This window comes from Rhinopithecus bieti, unplaced genomic scaffold (assembly GCF_001698545.2).
Source record: "Rhinopithecus bieti isolate Rb0 unplaced genomic scaffold, ASM169854v2 scaffold_30032, whole genome shotgun sequence".
In the NCBI taxonomy this organism is placed as follows: Eukaryota; Metazoa; Chordata; class Mammalia; order Primates; family Cercopithecidae; genus Rhinopithecus; species Rhinopithecus bieti.
In genome coordinates, this window is record NW_016813134.1 from 1122701 (window position 1) to 1139848 (window position 17148).

At 42.9% G+C, this 17148-nt stretch overlaps 1 long non-coding RNA gene across 2 annotated transcripts in view; it reads right to left on the minus strand.

Moving 5' to 3' along the window:
* Nucleotides 1-14397, minus strand: part of LOC108512435 (uncharacterized) — a 30982-nt gene extending 16585 nt beyond the window's left edge. For both annotated transcript variants that reach the window (XR_001880603.1, XR_001880604.1), the window contains exons 1-4: nucleotides 14335-14397; nucleotides 5792-6080; nucleotides 4802-4986; nucleotides 2469-2734 (exon numbers count right to left, since the gene is read on the minus strand). This is a non-coding gene — a long non-coding RNA (uncharacterized LOC108512435). The remainder of the gene's footprint in view (nucleotides 1-2468; nucleotides 2735-4801; nucleotides 4987-5791; nucleotides 6081-14334) is intronic.
* Between the last annotated feature and the right edge of the window lie 2751 nt (nucleotides 14398-17148).

Genomic DNA, 17148 nt, shown 5'->3' on the forward strand with positions numbered 1-17148 from the left:
AACCCAGTTACCTCAAGAAAACTGGGAACACTGGGACCTTATGCCACAGAAGCCAGGAAGCTTTTCCAATGACTGAAGCAGACATCTCAAACCTAGGATTTCTGGATAATTCCTAGATAGGTCTAGAATGTGGGTAGTCTTGGCGATTTTTTCATATGCCAACACTGGCACCCATAAGGCAAGCACCATGGGGCCTTCTCCACCCCTTTCTTGACTTTCCCAGGCCCCTGGCTGTGCTCCTCTGTCACCGTGCCTCTCCTTGGCCTCATATCCCCAGGGTTCTGATGCATGTTCAGAGAATACAGGCAGAGAATTAGCACTCCTCATGCTTGGGCTAGCACCACAGAACATTCAAAGCATGTACCACCATATTAGGTTATCTCAACCACCCTGTGAAGCAAGCAAGGCAGTTGTTAATAACCATCTCCATTTATTCAGTCAGCAAACATGTACTGAATATGTGCCAGACACCACTGGAGATATAGCAATGAGCAAAACAAGCAAAGCCCCCAATATCATTCCATGTAGAGAGAGGTGAGCCTACTGGAGATATAGCAATGAGCAAAACAAGCAAATCCCCCAATATCATTCCATGTGGAGAGAGGTGAGGCAACCAGAAAACAAACAAGTATACACACAAAAATAAGATGGCTTCAGATGATAATAAGTGCAATAAAAATAAATAAAATATGATAATGAAGTAAAAATAATTGGGGGATGGGAAAAGGGCAGCTGTTTTAAAGGGAGGACGGGGAGCCTCTCTGAGAAGGCATATCTAGCAGCAACTCATGATAAGAAGGAACCAGCCATGCACAGATCAGAAGATGGAGTGTTCTGAGAGATGGCAAGCACAAAGACCCTGGGGCCAGAATAAAGTCATGCTGTTTGAAAAACAGAAATTTCAGTGGCTGGAAGGTCATGAAGGAGATTGGCCTAGAGGAGGTAAAGCCTGGAAGTGGGCAGAAGCCAGATCATGCAGGAGCTGGTAGAAGAACATGGCAAGGAGTTTGAGAGTTGTTCTGAGGGCTGAAAGAAGAAACCTCTACTTTCCCCTTTCATTTTAAATGGATGATTCCCTAAATCTTACAGGAGTTCCTTAGTGCCTCAAAATATCACTCAGCCAAGCCATGGAGCAGCCAGAACCCAAGCCCAGGAACTAACTGTGACTAAGGTTCTTACCTTAAATTTTTTTTTTTTTTTTTTTTTTTTTTTTTTTTTTTGAGACAAAGTCTTGCTCTGTCGCCCAGGCTGGAGTGTAGTGGCACAATCTTGGCTCACTGCAACCTCCACCTCCCAGGTTCAAGTGATTCCCCTGCCTCAGTCTCCTGAGTAGCTGGGACTACAGGCACACGCCACCACGACTGGCTAAATTTTTTTTTATTTTAGTAGAGACAGGTTTTCACCACGTTGGCCAGGATGGTCTCAATCTCCTGACCTCGTGATCTGCCCACCTCAGCCTCCCAAAGTGCTGGGATTACAAGCGTGAGCCACTGTGACCGGCAGGGGAGATACCATAATCCCTTAAATAATTTCTAATGAGCACCTACGAAAGCAAGAAAAATTGGTCCTGTGTCAACATTCTCCCACCCCTTTCCCAGATCCTCTGACGGGGCCAGGCAGCAAGAGGGCAGCTTCCTCACACAGGCCAGAAGCCCTCAAAAAATGGATGCCTCCAAACCAGGACTGCACCCTTCCCAGCTCCTATTAAAATGAAATTCAACGAGGGGCAGTTGGAAATGCACATCACTGTCTAAGGAGGAGCCAAGAACTGCCCAGATAAATTTTTGTTAAGCTCTAAAAGAAGTCAATGGCTGCCTTGTAGGCACCCCACACAATCTTTTCATGTCCTCACACCCTGGCAGGATGGTCAAACATGGCTGTCTCACACTGGATGAGGGATGCAGGAAACAAGGAAGAAGGAGGATTCTGTTGGTCCAGAGAAGACTGTCTCACTAAGACTCTGTCCCCGGGCTGGCAAGACCCTGCAAACGAAACCATGGAGCCCAGCATCTGCCACGGCTCATCCCTGTCTGACCCACCCTTCATCCTTCATGCTGTGGTAACATCAGAGACCCACATGTGAGGTCACAGTGAGTGCAGAAAAGCCAACAGAGCCATTACCCCTGTCTCAGGATGCTGCCCGCTACAAACTCCCACTCTCTAGCCCTCAACTCCCTCCTCATCCCTGCTTGGCTCCCAGATGCTCTGACTCACTATCATTTGCGACCCTACTCCTTGTCAGTCTCATTCAGAGTCTCTTCTCTAACTTCTAAATCTTCACCCAGAGATTCAATTCCCTCTCCTAATTCTAGACAAAGGAGCTTCCATCCAGGGCCCTAGATTCAGGCTGGTGGACTCTCTTAGCCTTCCCACCAGCACTACAGTCCCCTTCACTGTCTGCCTTGAGTTTGGCTACCACAGGGTTCTCTCTGCACAGCCAGGTCCCAGCTCATCAAGTCTGTCAGTACCTGATGCTCCGAAAGTCCCAGAGGCCTGGGCTGTTGACATGAGTTAGGTGATCAGGTCCCACAGGCTTCCTCACAGGTCAGGGTTCTCTAACAGCTCTCATTGGTGTCTGAATCCAAATAAGAGCCCAAAGCTGTGTAGAGTCAGGACCACCAGTGCTACTGTAAACTTCCAAGTTCACACTGGCTTTGTACTTTCAGACAGCAGTCAAGGGTCAATGGTGAATCTCAGGATTCTTTAAAAATCTGTCCCAGGATTTTGATTGGATCTATAAGAAATTGAGAGAAGCCTGAGTTCTGGACTGGGCATTGCCTAAAGCCAGAAATCCCTTCTCATAGCCACTATTCTGGGTCTTCATATCCCCTTCAGGATCCTCCAGGAAGTTACTAGCATATCAGGGATAGGGTTTCTCTATTCCAGAGTTCCGAAAACATAGCCATCCTCTATGGCAAGCTCTGGGGCTTCAGAAAATTCACTACAGACCCTAATGATGGTCCTGAGGAGCCAGCAGTAAAGCAGAAACCTTTATGGTCAGAAGTCTCCGCTCAGAAGTACACTGATCCCATAGGGACATCTGTGCCCATATTAGAAGTCCAGCTTCTGGAAGTGCAGTCCTCTAGCCAAGACAGTGAGGGCAGTGGAAGTGGTGGCTGGAGTAGCATACACCAGTCCTCTCTGGGGCATGGAAGGAGAATGACCTTGAGCTCTGAGTACTCTCTGAGTCACAGGTAGGTAGTGGCTCTATAAGTCTCAGCCCTGGAACTGAAGATGGGTTGAGTACCAAAGAGCTCCCAGCCTCGTCTCCCTCACCAACCCCTGGCTTGGCCCCAGAGCCCCAACATGAGGCTAAGATTTCATTAGAAGCTACACATCAAGTTCTAGGGCCCCTCCTTCAATGTGCCCATGGTCACTGTGATAGTTAATTTTATGTGTCAACTTAATTGGATCAGAGGGTGCCCCGATAACTGATTAAACACTACTTCTAGGTGTGTCTGTGAAGGTATTTCCAGTGAGATGAGCATTTGACTCAATGGACTAAGTAAAGTAGATTGCCCTCCCCAATGTGAGTGGCCACCCTCCAATCCACTGATGGCCTGAATAGAACAAAAGGCAGAGGAAAGAGGATTCACCCCTTTTTCTGCTTTACTGCTTGAGCTGGAACATCTCTCATCTTCTCCTGTACTCAGACTGGAATTTATGCCATTGGTTCCTCTGGTTCTCAGGCTTTCAGACTCAAACTGAATTATACTACCAGCCTTTTCTGGGTCTCCAGCTTACAGCTGGTAGACCATGGGACTTCTCAGCCTAGATAATTGCATGAGTCAATTTCTCATAATAAATCTCCTTTCATTCATATATATATATATATGAATATATATATGTATATATACACACACACCCCAATAGGAGATCTATAGATATGGACAAGTCTATATAGAGATATATAGGTGTAGATGTATATTAGTTCTGTTTGTCTGGAGAACCCTGACTACTAGAGTCACCTCACCAGCAAGAGCCACAGGATCCAGTCAGTTCCTGGCAGTAGCGTTAGGCCCTGTCACAGGGCTTAGCCCTACAAGGGCCCTAAATAAATGCCTAGTGAATAAATGGATAGTTGGAATGGCCATTTGTCCATCATCTTTTGTTCATACATCCTTATCTGCTTGTCCCTAGTGGGATGCCCCTGAGGTCAGAGGTATCATTGGTCAGGGACAGTCACACCACAAGAATTCCACAAGGCCTTTATGATTGAATAATACTGGTTTGCGGGGAAAGCCAGGGGACTTGTGTTCTGGTCCCAGTATTGTCAAATTCCCTGTCTGAGCCTTGGCAAGTCTGTCCCTCTCTTAGCCTCTGGCTTCTCACCTCTGAATTGGAGAAGGTGCTGAAAGAAGACACTGTTTCTACAATTCCTGGTACACTTGCAGGTGTGCCTCTTCTGTCTGGTCCCTTCTCAGACCTCCCCCTTTTGGAGACTGAACACCTATTTCCATGCCCCATCTTAGGGCTCATCACTGACTCTGAGTTGACAAGTGGAAACTGGCTACAGAAGCTAAGCTGGCTACAGAAGCTAAGACCTTTTGGGGGATGCAGAGGCCTTTGGGATTGACGGGCCCTCCAGCATGGCACTTACAAATAGAATTTCTCATGTCTCCCAGTGTTCCCAATCAGAACAACTCTCAGTCTCATTCTTACTCCCCAATCCCCAGGTTCCCAAACTATGAGCAGGAAAGGGCTTTGAACTATATGATGGGGTCATAGAAGCATTGTGACTATTAAGTGAGACACTGTAAGCAAAGCATTCTGCACAATGTGAGCACTCAGCAAACATTACCTCTTATTATTTCCTTTCCAGTTTCATTTCCAGGACACACTTTCTGCAACTCCCTTCTCAGTTCTTGGTCCTCCTTTCTTGTGTGCTATACTACCATGGTGATAGCATCTCCCCAACGGCGCCCTTAGACTTCAGGTCAAGGTCAACTCTGGTTTCTCTCTGTGTCCTCGGGGTCACCATGGGACCTGGCACCAGGTAGTCTTAGTAAGTGAAAGAGATGCTTTTTCTTGAGACTGCCTTGCTTCCCACCTGCTTCCCATTTATCACACCAGAGGAAGGTAGAGGTACCAGGAGAAAGGAACTGACATCTTGGTTGTACATCTTCAGTAGGTCAGACACTATGCTAGATTCTCACTCCATGCTAGAGTGAAGGGACTTGTGACCAATTACTTCATTATAGTCGCAGACCTCAAGAAGCTTAAAATCTGCATTTTGACTGAAGCTGATGAATGGAAAACAAATAGCCTCATGGTAGGCACAAACCTCAGTCCACAAATTTGGGGGTATAAGAAATCTTACTCTATTTTCTACAGTTTAACTTATTTCTAACTTTTCCAACAGGTTAATCAAATAGGTTGGGGTTTGCTGCAAGGAACAAATTAACCCTGAAATCTCTGTGATACAACACTGGCTTCTTTCTAATTCATGCTACATGTCTAGCACAGGTCAGTTGGAAAACTGTGCCTTCTGCAGTCACTCAGGGACCCCAGGATATGAAAGACTCTCCTCTGTCCTCTCAATATGGTGACAGAAGTAAGAAGCTGGAAGGTCACAGAAGACCTTTATCTGCCTTAGCACAGAAATGATTCGTGTCACTTCCATGCATAGCTCATTGATCAGAACTAGTAGCTTGTCCTGCCTTAAATGCAAGAGGCTTAGAGTCTTCCTATGTGCTCAGGAGGAAAAATGAAACACAATGTGGTCTCTCCAACACTGAGTAAACCTCTGGTTCCCACTCCCATAGGTTGTGACACATTTCTAAGTTCTTACCTTGTGCCAAGATATTGAAGAGGGGGATTCCCACCTGTATACATGAGTTACCAGTGAGATGTCTGCTGTCCCTTTCCATGTGGCCCCTTCATGACTTGCATGTCTCTATTTCTGTTCCAGTCTTGGTATATGAACTTCTTCCTTAAAAGTGGCAGGCGATCCCATCTGTACCACGCAGCTGGCTTCACTGAGAGTGACCTCACTGCCTCCCAGTGGCATAGCCAGGTAGCTGGGCTCAGCTCTTTGTTATTCTGGTCTCTTCAACCTCTTTCTCCTCCCATTCCCCAGCCTGAGGGAATAAGTTCTAGGGTGAGGTTGAGGGTGGAGTGGGGGGAGCCTATCCCCTTGTGTTTTTATCAAGAGGCTTTTTATCTACCATCTCCCTTTAAAAAACAGGTTTCTTAAAAAAAACAAAAAACAAAAAAAAAGACCTGGAAGGGAATTGTTTTGCTGACAACATCTGCCTTTTACCCTATTATATACCTTCCTTGAGGCAATGAGCACAGAGCTTGTGTGAATAGGAAGAAAGAATAGGAGAAAATGCAAAAACGAAAAAAGACATAAATTAGAGCTGCAAAATCTTATTCAGACACACACACAAATAGCACCTTCCTGGGCTTGGAAAGGAGGAACTACTCCACAGGTTAGGCCCAATTTCGGAGAGGACGAGCATGTGCCTATCTGCCCCAGCGACCAGAGGGGCATTTCAGCATGGTGATACCAAGGCAGTCTTAGACCCTCAAATAATGGGAGGCTTGGAGCTCTCCATTATTAATGAATAGAACCCAAAACACACAACTGACCTCATAAGCATGAAGCTGGGAACAGGGAGTCAGGTTCTCCCAAGAGCATCACCAGCAATGGAAATTGCTACACAGAGATAGCAGGGTGTGGGCTCTGTTTCTGTGCTCAGAAAGGACAGTGTTTTAGCTGAGACACACTGCATTGGACATACCAAAGGAGGGGATTGATGAGGAGTATCCAGGACACATGAGGTAAGGCACAGAGTCAGAGGAAGAAGAGCCCCTGTCAGAAAACTGTGGGAGTCTTTGGTCCCATAGACCCATCACAGGTGCCCAAATGTATCATCTAGAGGAAGAGAAGTCCTCCTGACCACCATGGCCCATGGCTGCCCATCAGAGAGCCCTTTTTTGGTACTGAATCCTTCCTTCATGCCTGGAAAAGGGATGACTAAATGTATAGCCACTGAGATATTTCAGCTAAATCTAGTCTGTTATCCTCAAAGGAATTCGATTTCTTTAAGATTCACTTTGGATGGCTTAAATTCCCATACCTATTTTATTGTTGACATGAGGCACTGGGCATAGTGGTGGCTTTTAATGTTTCTTTGTTTATTTTAAGCTCACCACTGGCTTTCATGCGGATTTAAATTGAATCACTCTGCCCAGCAGTGTGCTTCTTTATTGTTTAAAAGCTGATCACATCTCTTTCTGAAAAGCACAGCATACTTGTTACCCTTGCTACAAAGCAGCCACGATTTAGTGAGCTGAAAATCAATATGTGATTGAATCCAACATGTTCTCTTCTCTGGAATTCTTACAGCCTTTCAACTGATAGTCCCACGTCACTGTCCCACCCAGGCATTTACCTTCAAAATCTAGAGAGAAAATAATCCATTTTCCAATGAATGGAAAAAAAAAAAAAAAACACTAACAGAATGATTTCAAACACCAAAGAGAGATTCAGCATTACTTGGGAGCTGAGCAGACAATCCTTGGGCAAGGAAATAAATGACAAGTTTTAAACTAAACCAGAGGTCTACTCTATAATGTTCAGCTAGCTAGGAGTCACTGTCTGGAACCTAGTACGAATTTGCTTTTAAGATGTCTTATCTCTTACATATATTTTAAAATGCATGATCCGGAAGATTTGGCACCTCTTCTATAAAGACATTCTTCTAGAACTCACCTGGTTTAGAAAGTGCAGCTGCTAAGAAATGCTGCTCTCCTTTGGTCATGAATTTCAGAGAAGAGGAAGAAGAAATGAGGCTATCATTGCCTGGTGCCCCCAGGATAAGGAGAGAACCCCAAGGTCAGGGAAATTTGCCCATCCCCAGTCCCACTTTCACTGAATGGAAGGCTCTGTAACAGAAGAACACGGCTAGGGAGAAGCCAGATTTGACTTTTTCTGTTTCATTAAACTGGGTTACCAAGCCTAGGAAAGGTCTAAAGGAAAAGGTTTTGCTCCAGCTCCCTCTGTGTGGGATGGGAGCACTCCCCTGAGAAGTCAGCTAGACAGAATGGAAAGTCTATTTAAAGGACACTGAACCAACGCACCTCATTTCTGGCTAATAAAAGAGCCCAAAGACAAGACAAAAATGCATGAGTAAAGTTCCTGAAGACTTTTGAATGTGGATGTTAAGGTCGGGAGACTGGAGAAAGACAGAGGAAGAAGAATTTAACTCAGGTTGGAAAACATGGTTAAAGGCCACAAAAAGGTCAACGTGTTTAGTACATAACATGATGAAAGCGCATACACTGATGTTGTCTGATTCCTGCATAGTGCATGGTGTTTCATACCAAGTATGCCTACTATAACTGTTGTTTAATTTATAGTTTTCACTCCAAACCAAAAGTAGCTCTAGCTACAGTTAGTATACCTGAAATGTAGTAATCACTAGGCTTGAAGAAGGCATTAAGATCTTTACTGTCTAGAGAAAGACCATTTGATATGGTTTGGCTGTGTCCTCACCCAAATCTCATCTTGAATTGTAGCTCTCATAAGCCCCACATGTCATGGGAGGGACCCAGTGGGAGGTTATGGAATCATGGGGGCAGGTTTTTCCTCCTTGCTGTTCCTGTGGTGGTGAATAAGTCTCAGGAGATCTGATGGTTTTATAAAAGGGCAGTTATCCCACACACGTTCTCTTGCTTGCCACCATGTAAGACGTGCCTTTTGCTCCTCCTTTGCCTTCCACCATGATTGTGAGGCCCCCCCAGCCATGTGGAACTGTGAGTCCATCAAGCTTCTTTCCTTCATAAATTACCCAGTCTCCGGTTATGTCTTTATTAGCTGCCTGAGAACAGACTAATATACCATCAGATAGTGGTAAATACTTTTTTTCCTGTTGCTTAGCCTGGAGTGCAGTGGCATGATCAGAGCTCACTGCAGCCTCGACTCCCAGGTTCAAGCAATCCTCCCACCTCAGCCGCCCAAGTAGTTGGGACTACAGGCAGGTGCTACCATGCTTGCCTAAGTTTTTTTTATTGTTTGTAGAGACAGGGTCTCTCTATGTTGCCCAGGCTGGTCTCAAACTTGTGGGCTCAAGTGATCCTTCTTCCTTGGCCTCCCAAAGTGCTGGGATTACAGGTGTGAGACACCATACCCAGCCTGTGGTAACTATTTTAAATTGCCTGTAGGTCACCAAAGTTCAATAGATGAAGCAAGGACAGATAATGGTGGTCACTGTAAGCCACAGAGATGAGTTAGATGGGAAGGGGAAGAAACAAGGAGAGGAACCATTTGGAGTTTCAGATGGATGAAATCTGTGTAAGAGAAAATATTGTTCTGTCAAGTAAAAAGCCAACTAAGACCCTTCAGATCTCAAATACTACAGCTAACCCCAGGGCTGGAAGGGAACCATCATCCTCAGTGACACAAACACTATGAAGGGCTTATGTTTATAATGGCAGATTGAGCAAGCACTGAAAACCTCTCTTCCTTATCTAAATGCATAGAAATGATAGATAATATATATTTAAAAACACAATGCTATGGTTAAAACCTAGGAAAGTATATATCCACAAGCCAACTTTTAAGAGTATTCCTAAACCAGAGAACAATATAGCAGCCCATAGGACACGTGTGGGTACATCACAGGCATGACTCCTGTATGGAGTCAGAGACTAGACCCAGGTAAAATGGAGACAGAATCATGTATGACAAAGCCTTCACCATGAACAAGGAAAAAATTGCCCTCATGGGTGGAGGTCCATCATAAGTGGTCCTTGAGTGCTCTGGACAAGATCAATCCCCCCAAAAAATGTCACAGTTGAGAAAACAATACAATCTTTCTACCTAGAGGCTTCCACAACTCGGAATATATGAAAGACAAATTACCCACAAAGACTAACTTATAACCTAAAGTTACTACATATATGAGGAGTACCAACTCCATGACATACAAACGGGAAAACTCAAGAGATTTAAGATCTTAGGCCTAAGGAAATAAATACAATAAAGCATCTAATATATTTAAAGTCCTTAAAAAGATTTTCAATATCATTTATGAAAAGAACAAGGACATTATGAAATAAGAGCAGGTACTAATAAAACAAGTTGTTAAAATATAGCTACTTAAATAAAATGAATAATTTAATGCTTCCAGCCAAAATGGAGTAGCAGGGATTGGATACACCTTCTAGCATGAAACAACTAAAAACTAAAAATATATTAAACAACAGTTTTTAAGACATTGCATATCAGACAACAAAAGTCAGTTATCTCTGTGAGACAGTAAACAAACAAGGGGAGCCCCATGAGTACTCAAACTTACAGTGAATGCATGCAGACCACCATGCAAGGAAGAAGAACACAGGCAGAGCCCATGAGACTCCCTGAGATAAGGACACAGAATTGGAGTCAGGGAGACCAAGTCAGTGAGAGTATCAGAGTACTCACAATACCAGAGAGGAGAGAGCAGCAAGAAAGGGAACCCCAAGGATAGGGAGAAGGTCCTCCATGTGTGTTCATCAGACTACTAATCAGCAAATGCATGTGAAAAGACTACCTGAAGCCAGGGAAGGAACCTTCCAAGAAGATTAGAAGGGCCAGTGTTTGGTGGTCACACACGGCCAGGAATAGTGCCTATTCCTACCAGCCAGACTGCTGTGAATAAATTTGAACCTTAAAGAGTCAGTCCTTCAAGATAGATCCTGAGTGGCTAACTGGGCCTAAATTTAAAATAGTACCAAGTGGCTATTTGCTGACCAGGGGTCACACATGTACTCTGAGTTCTCTGAAAATCGGTACCTTTTTATCTTTGGAACTTTCAGAGCTCACCTGAACCATTCAATCAGAGATCACCTGCTTTGGCTAATCAGGGTTCAACTGTATTGACAAATCAGGGCTCAGTTGTTTCAGCCAATAAGAACTCAACTGTATCAACCAATCAAAACTAGGCAAGTTTCCATCTTACATTTGCATAAGTGGACCTAATTGGGAACCTGGGTAGGAACTTTTGCTATAAAACCTGAGCCTTCTCTTTGTTCTATGGAACCCACCTTCATTTTGCACCAGAGGCTACATTTCCCTGGTTGCAAACCATTCAATGGAATAAAGTCTCCTTTCTCCAAGTTGCTTTTCAGAGAACTTTTGTCACACTGGAAAACTTTCTAATTAATGAACTGTTTGGTAGCATATTCAGAGAGGTTTTTTTTCAGTACTGGAGAAAATTTGTTCTAGATTAAATATTGCCCTGGTCTTGTAAAACAAATATTAAAGCAAAATGATCAAACTGCTTCTAAGTATTTAACTGCATCTCACATGAAGCTAAGAATAGTTACAAAAATATTAAAATTTCAAACACTCAAGAAGGTAAAATTTACTCCAATAAAAAAATAAACAAGCATGCAAAGAAGCAGGAAAATACAACTAATAATAATGAGGAAAACAATCAATTGAAACATAATTTGCTTCAAGAGACATTAAAAACAGTTGTTACAATTGTATTTCATATGTTTAAAAGGCTAAAGAAAACATTGATCATGGAAGATATTTGAAAACCCAAATCAAATCCAGAGATGAAAACAATCAAAGCCTGAGATTTAAAATAATGATAATAAGAAATCTGGATGGGTTTAATGGTAGATTAGATGTAACAAAAGATTAGTAAAATTGAAGATATAACAATATAAAATGATCCAAAATTATGCCCACAAGAAAACACAGCTATATTAATAATCATGTTAAATATTAACGCGCTGAATCCTCAAACAAAATTTTGCAAAGATTATCAGATCAGATAAAAGTATCAAAATTCAACTATAACTGCTTATAAGAAACACCCCACTTTAAATATAAAGATACATAATGCCAGTCAAGAGAAAACAGGAATGACAATATCACAGAACATATTTTAGAGCAAATAACATTAACAGAGATAAACATTTTATAATGATAAAGAGACCAATTCATTAAGAAAAAATAATAAGCCTAAATATTTATGTACCTGATAACATAGCTTCAAAATATAGAAAGGAAAAAGTGATAAAACTTCAAAGAGAAATAGACAAATCTAGAATATAAGTTGAAAATGTTAATAACTCTTTCTCAAGAATTGATAGAAGAAGTAGTCAGAAAATCTGTAAGGATAGAGAAGACTTGAACATTATCAACAAATTTAACCTAAATGATATTTATAGAACTCTCCAACCAATAGCAGAGTACATACTTTTTGAGTGTACACATGATAGACCATATTATAAGTCATAAGACAAGCCTCAATACTCACTCTGTTGCCTGGACTAGAGTACAATGGCACAATCATGGCTCACTGCAGCCTCAAACTCCTAGGCTCAAGCAATTCTTTCACCTGAGCATCCCAAGTAGCTGGGACTACAGGCATACATACACCACCAAGTCTGTTTTGTTTTTTGTTTGTTTGTTTGTTTGTTTTGCTTTTGTAGAGTCAGGGTCTTGCTATGTTACCTAGGCTGGTCTCAAACCCCTGACCTCACACAATCATCCCGCATCAACCTCCTGAAGTGTTGGGGTTACAGACATGAGCCACCATGCCTGGCCAAGCCTCAATGCATTTTAAAAGATTAAAGTCATAAGAAGCATGTTGTCTGAACACAAAGGAATTGAGTTTGAAGTCTTTGTGTCATTGGATCAGGTAAAGATTTCTTAGGTGCATGCCCAGAAAAATAGTGTGCCCTGGAGTCGAGGGCTAGCATGAAAGCGCAGAAATAATAATACTCACCAAAGATCATCATGGTGACTGGTAACAAATGGGTAGAAGAGGACCTCTAAAAGAAAGCTCCAAGATTTCAAGGCTGGAAAGCTAGAAGTACAGCATTACGCATAGGGGCAGAAAAATTGTGATAGAAACCAGTTTGAGAACAAAGATAATATCTTCTGTTTGGGTCAGGTTGACTCTGAGTAAATATGAAACCTCTAATAGGAAGCACAACAGACTGCAAGAGGTATGCAACTAGAGACTCAGGGGGTCCAGAATTTTGGATACGTTATTAGTGTGGTTTAAGCTGTAGGAATAAGGGATGCTCTGGGGGAAACACTATAGGGAGAGAGAAGTTGACCAGGGACAAAGTTGTCCAAGCACATTTGAGCTCAAAGAAGAAATTGCCAGGAAGTAGGAGACATGAACAGATGGTATTACTGCTAAAGCCAAGGAGACAGGTAACAGTTTCAAGAAGGAAAGCCTGATCAATGTGTGGGTCACTATCGAATAATACAGGTTAACAAAATGAAGACAGAAAAAGCTATTGGCTTTGGGACTTTAGTCAGCTCGGACTGCTAAAACAAAATACCATAGACTGGGTGGCTTAAACAACAGGCATTTATTTTACATGTCTGGAGGCTAGAAAGTCCAAGATCAGGGTGCCAGAATGGCTGGATTCTTGGTAATGCCGCTTTTCCTGGCTTGGAGATGGCCACTTTCTCATTGTACCCTAATGATGGAGAGAGGAAACTCTGGTGTCTCGTTCTCTTTTTTTTAAGGGCAGCAGTCTAATCAGTTACCTCCCGAAGACCCTATTTCCTAATACCATTACATTGGGGCTTTAACATACGAATTTGAAGGAGTGGGGATGGTGACACAAACATTCAGATTATAACAGAACCAGAGTCCAGTAGTGTCCTTTCATGAAATCAGTGTCAGTGGAGTGGCAAGGAGAACTCTAAAATGCAGAGAACTAGTGCAGAGGGAATGGAGTCACAGATGTGGGCCATCCATCCTGGAGGTTTGGCATTGCATGGGAAACCTTTGCATGCCAAACACACCAAGCACCTCAACATTCCTTCAATCCATCAGGCCCTTTCACACCTCACTCTCTTCCTGCTGCCTGGAATCTTGTGGGGAAAAACTTGTTCTTTTCCTGCTCAGTAAATTTTTCCCCTTCTGGGAACAAAACCTCTTTTCTGTTACCCTACTTTCATCCTTCTGGACAGAGTAGGTGTTCAGGAGTAGGCACATGACTATGTGTAGAGTAAACTGGAAGATGAATTTAAATGCTGGAAGAGGGCATAGGGTCTCTCTCCTTGTGAAATCGGGAGTGGAGCTAAAACAGAGAAGAAGGTGAAAATGAAGACAGAGAAAGAGAGAGAGAAGAAAACAGAGATACTTTTAAGAGAAAAACAGATCCTCAACAACATTATGTAAACCCCTTATTCCAGTCATGTCTGAAATCACACCCTCTTCTTTATGACATGAGCTAATACAGTCCTTCTTTTCCTTGAGTTAGTTTGATTTGATTTTCTATCACTTGTAACTAAAAAAGTCCCAGCAAACAAATGTCCCCTACCCTTTCCTCTCCCCCTTTCTTTACCCAGAAATTTCTTACCTATCTTTCAAGTCTCAAGCATAATGTTACTTTCTTGGTGATGCCCCTGGGGTGTGATGGTAAACTGGCTCTAAAAAACACAAGCCCTGTTTTGTTAGTGTTTACTCACCTGTGTATCCCAGTACACACACTGTGTGACATCATCATTGGTTACATTTTTGTCCTGCTGCTCAATTGTGAGCTCCTCAAAGATAGGAACTGTGTCTTCTTCACCATCTTCCCAGAGCTAGACTTGTAGGAGGTGTCAATAAATACTTATAAAATGAGGCTAGATAGTTATAGCAGCAATGAAGACAAGTGAATAAGGTAAAAGAGGCCTGTGCATATTTGAAGGCAGGAAAAGTTGCTAATAGAGAGAAAAATAAGGGAAAATATTTAAAACTCTGGCAAGGGAAGAAAGCAAGGTGTTTCAGGGGCTAGAAGAGGCAAGATGGATCATTTGGAAGGAAATGATGAGAATCCGGGTGTGGAAACAGAAATGTGCCAAGATGAGGAGGGGATGAATTAGAAGAGGGTTTTCCTTGCTCCAGGGAAGTCAGAGACAAGGAGAGAGGGCAGAGAGGGGCTGGGAGTGGGACCAGACAATCAGGTCCAGAAGAGGTACAGGGATTCAAGACAGGACAGAGCAAAGCTTCAGTTCAGCTGAGCTGAACGACTTCCATTTCAGTCATTCCCATGTGTACAGTTCTGCATTGTGTTCAACTTCACAATTTCCAGCAATGACCTAGAAACCATACTAAAGCTGTAATTACTCTCTGAGAATAAGAGGCTAGGCAGTTATCCATCACTTCCCCCAAACACATCTCATTCTCTTGATTTACTTTTCCAAGGCCGTGCCTGACAGTGCTTCTGGAGCAACTACACAGGACAGTCATGCCCAGCTAGTGAGAGCAGCAGGGGAGAATTAAACTCAGCCAACTGCAGCCGGCAGGGAGTTACACCACGTTGCCCTGACAACTAATGGGCAGAGCTAGTGAGAGATAGATGGAGATGGCTGAGGTCAATGGGTAATAAAATTCTAGTTAAAGGCTGATTTTTCTCTCCTTCATTTCTGCTGATATAAACACGAGGAAAAAGAAAAGATAATTGGGAGGCAGATTTGTCCAGTGCCCATAGGAGCTACAGATTCTAAGCATAAGACCCTGGGTTGAATTGAGGATAAAACCAGGAAATACCTAGATCCTCAAAGATCCTGCTCAGGAATGGCTGCCCTCAAAACACAAACCAAAGGCATTGGGAAGGAAGTACCTAAGTGAGTCTCTTTCATTGAGTGTCTACTGTGTATAGAACATGGCCCTAGGAGATGTTAACAAGAAGTCTCAAGAGACATTATAGGCCCCCGAGGTGCAGCCCAAATCTCCCAAAATAATAGATGACATCACTGAGCCCCTACTCTATGTATATTAGGCTGTTCTTGCATTGCTATAAAGAAATGCTGGAAACTTGGTATTTATAAAGAACAGAGGTTTAGTTGGCTCACAGTTTTGCATGCCTTGTGGAAAGCATAGTGCTGGCATCTGCTTGGCTTCTAGGGAGGCTTCAGGAAGCTTACAATTATGATGGAAGGCAAAAGGGGAGCAGGCATGTCAGATGGCGAAGGCAGAAGGAAGTCAGAGAGAGAGTGGGCGGGCAGGTGCCACACACTTTTAAATGATCAGATCTCATGTGAACTCAGAGCCAGAGCTCACTTATCATGAAGGGGATGGCCCAAGCCATTCATGAGGGATCCACCCCCATGATTCAAACACTTGCCACCAGGTCCCACTTCCAACACTGGGGATTACATTTCAACATAAGATTTCAGTAGAGACAAATATCCAAACTATATCACTATGCTGGCACTATTTTCAAATCTTTACACATGTTTTCTTACAATATCCTATGGGACAGGAACTGCTACATACCCATTTTACAGATAAGGAAACTGAGGCAGAGAAAAGGTAATGTTCCTGCTCAAAATCACATAGATAGTAAGTGACAGAGCCAGGGCTTGCACCCAGGCAATCTGGCTCCAAACCTGGGCTCTACAACATCAACAACACAGAGGAGTCATCAAAAATGAAGATGCAAAAAGAATACTGAGATATTACTTACATATCTTTGCATACACATATATAAAATAGTTCTAAAGGATACACAATTTAAAAATTGTAACGTTGTTTGCCTCTTGGAAAGAGAAAGGCAAAGAAGGGAGAATTTCTACTGTATATTTCCTGTGAATTTTAACCATAGGAAGGGATTGCCTATTTTAAAATGAATGAATTAAATTAAAATTTAAAATAGAGGAGCAGGGCAGGAGAAGTCACTCTGAATACATTTATTTCTGCAAACATTCATTGCATGTGAAAAAACAGGCTCCCATTCTCTACTCCCTTACATGACTGTGGAGGAAACAGGCCCATGAACAGATGACTAGAGAACATGGTGACAGACATTCATACAGGTGAATATAATGTGCTGCATAGCCCCTGAGGAGGACATGAAAAATTCTGCACAGAGAGAGGAAGTCTGGAAGGCTTCACAAAGGAAGGACTTCTAAACAAATCTTTCCAGAACTTATTATCTTAAGTCAAGTCATATGTGCCCGTGGGAAGTTACTCAACCTCTTTAAGCCTCAATGTTTTCTGCAAACACTCACTGCATGTAAAAGAACAGCTGGGTGAAGAAGCTGGGATTTGAAGCCAGCCCTTGCCAGAAATCACTGCCCTCATCTTAATCCTCTGGTGGCACCTCTAAAGAGACAGGAAAGATGGGGTCATGAAGGCAGATGTGGTCCCTGCTGAGGATCTAAGCAGAAGATGAGCTGTGGCCAGT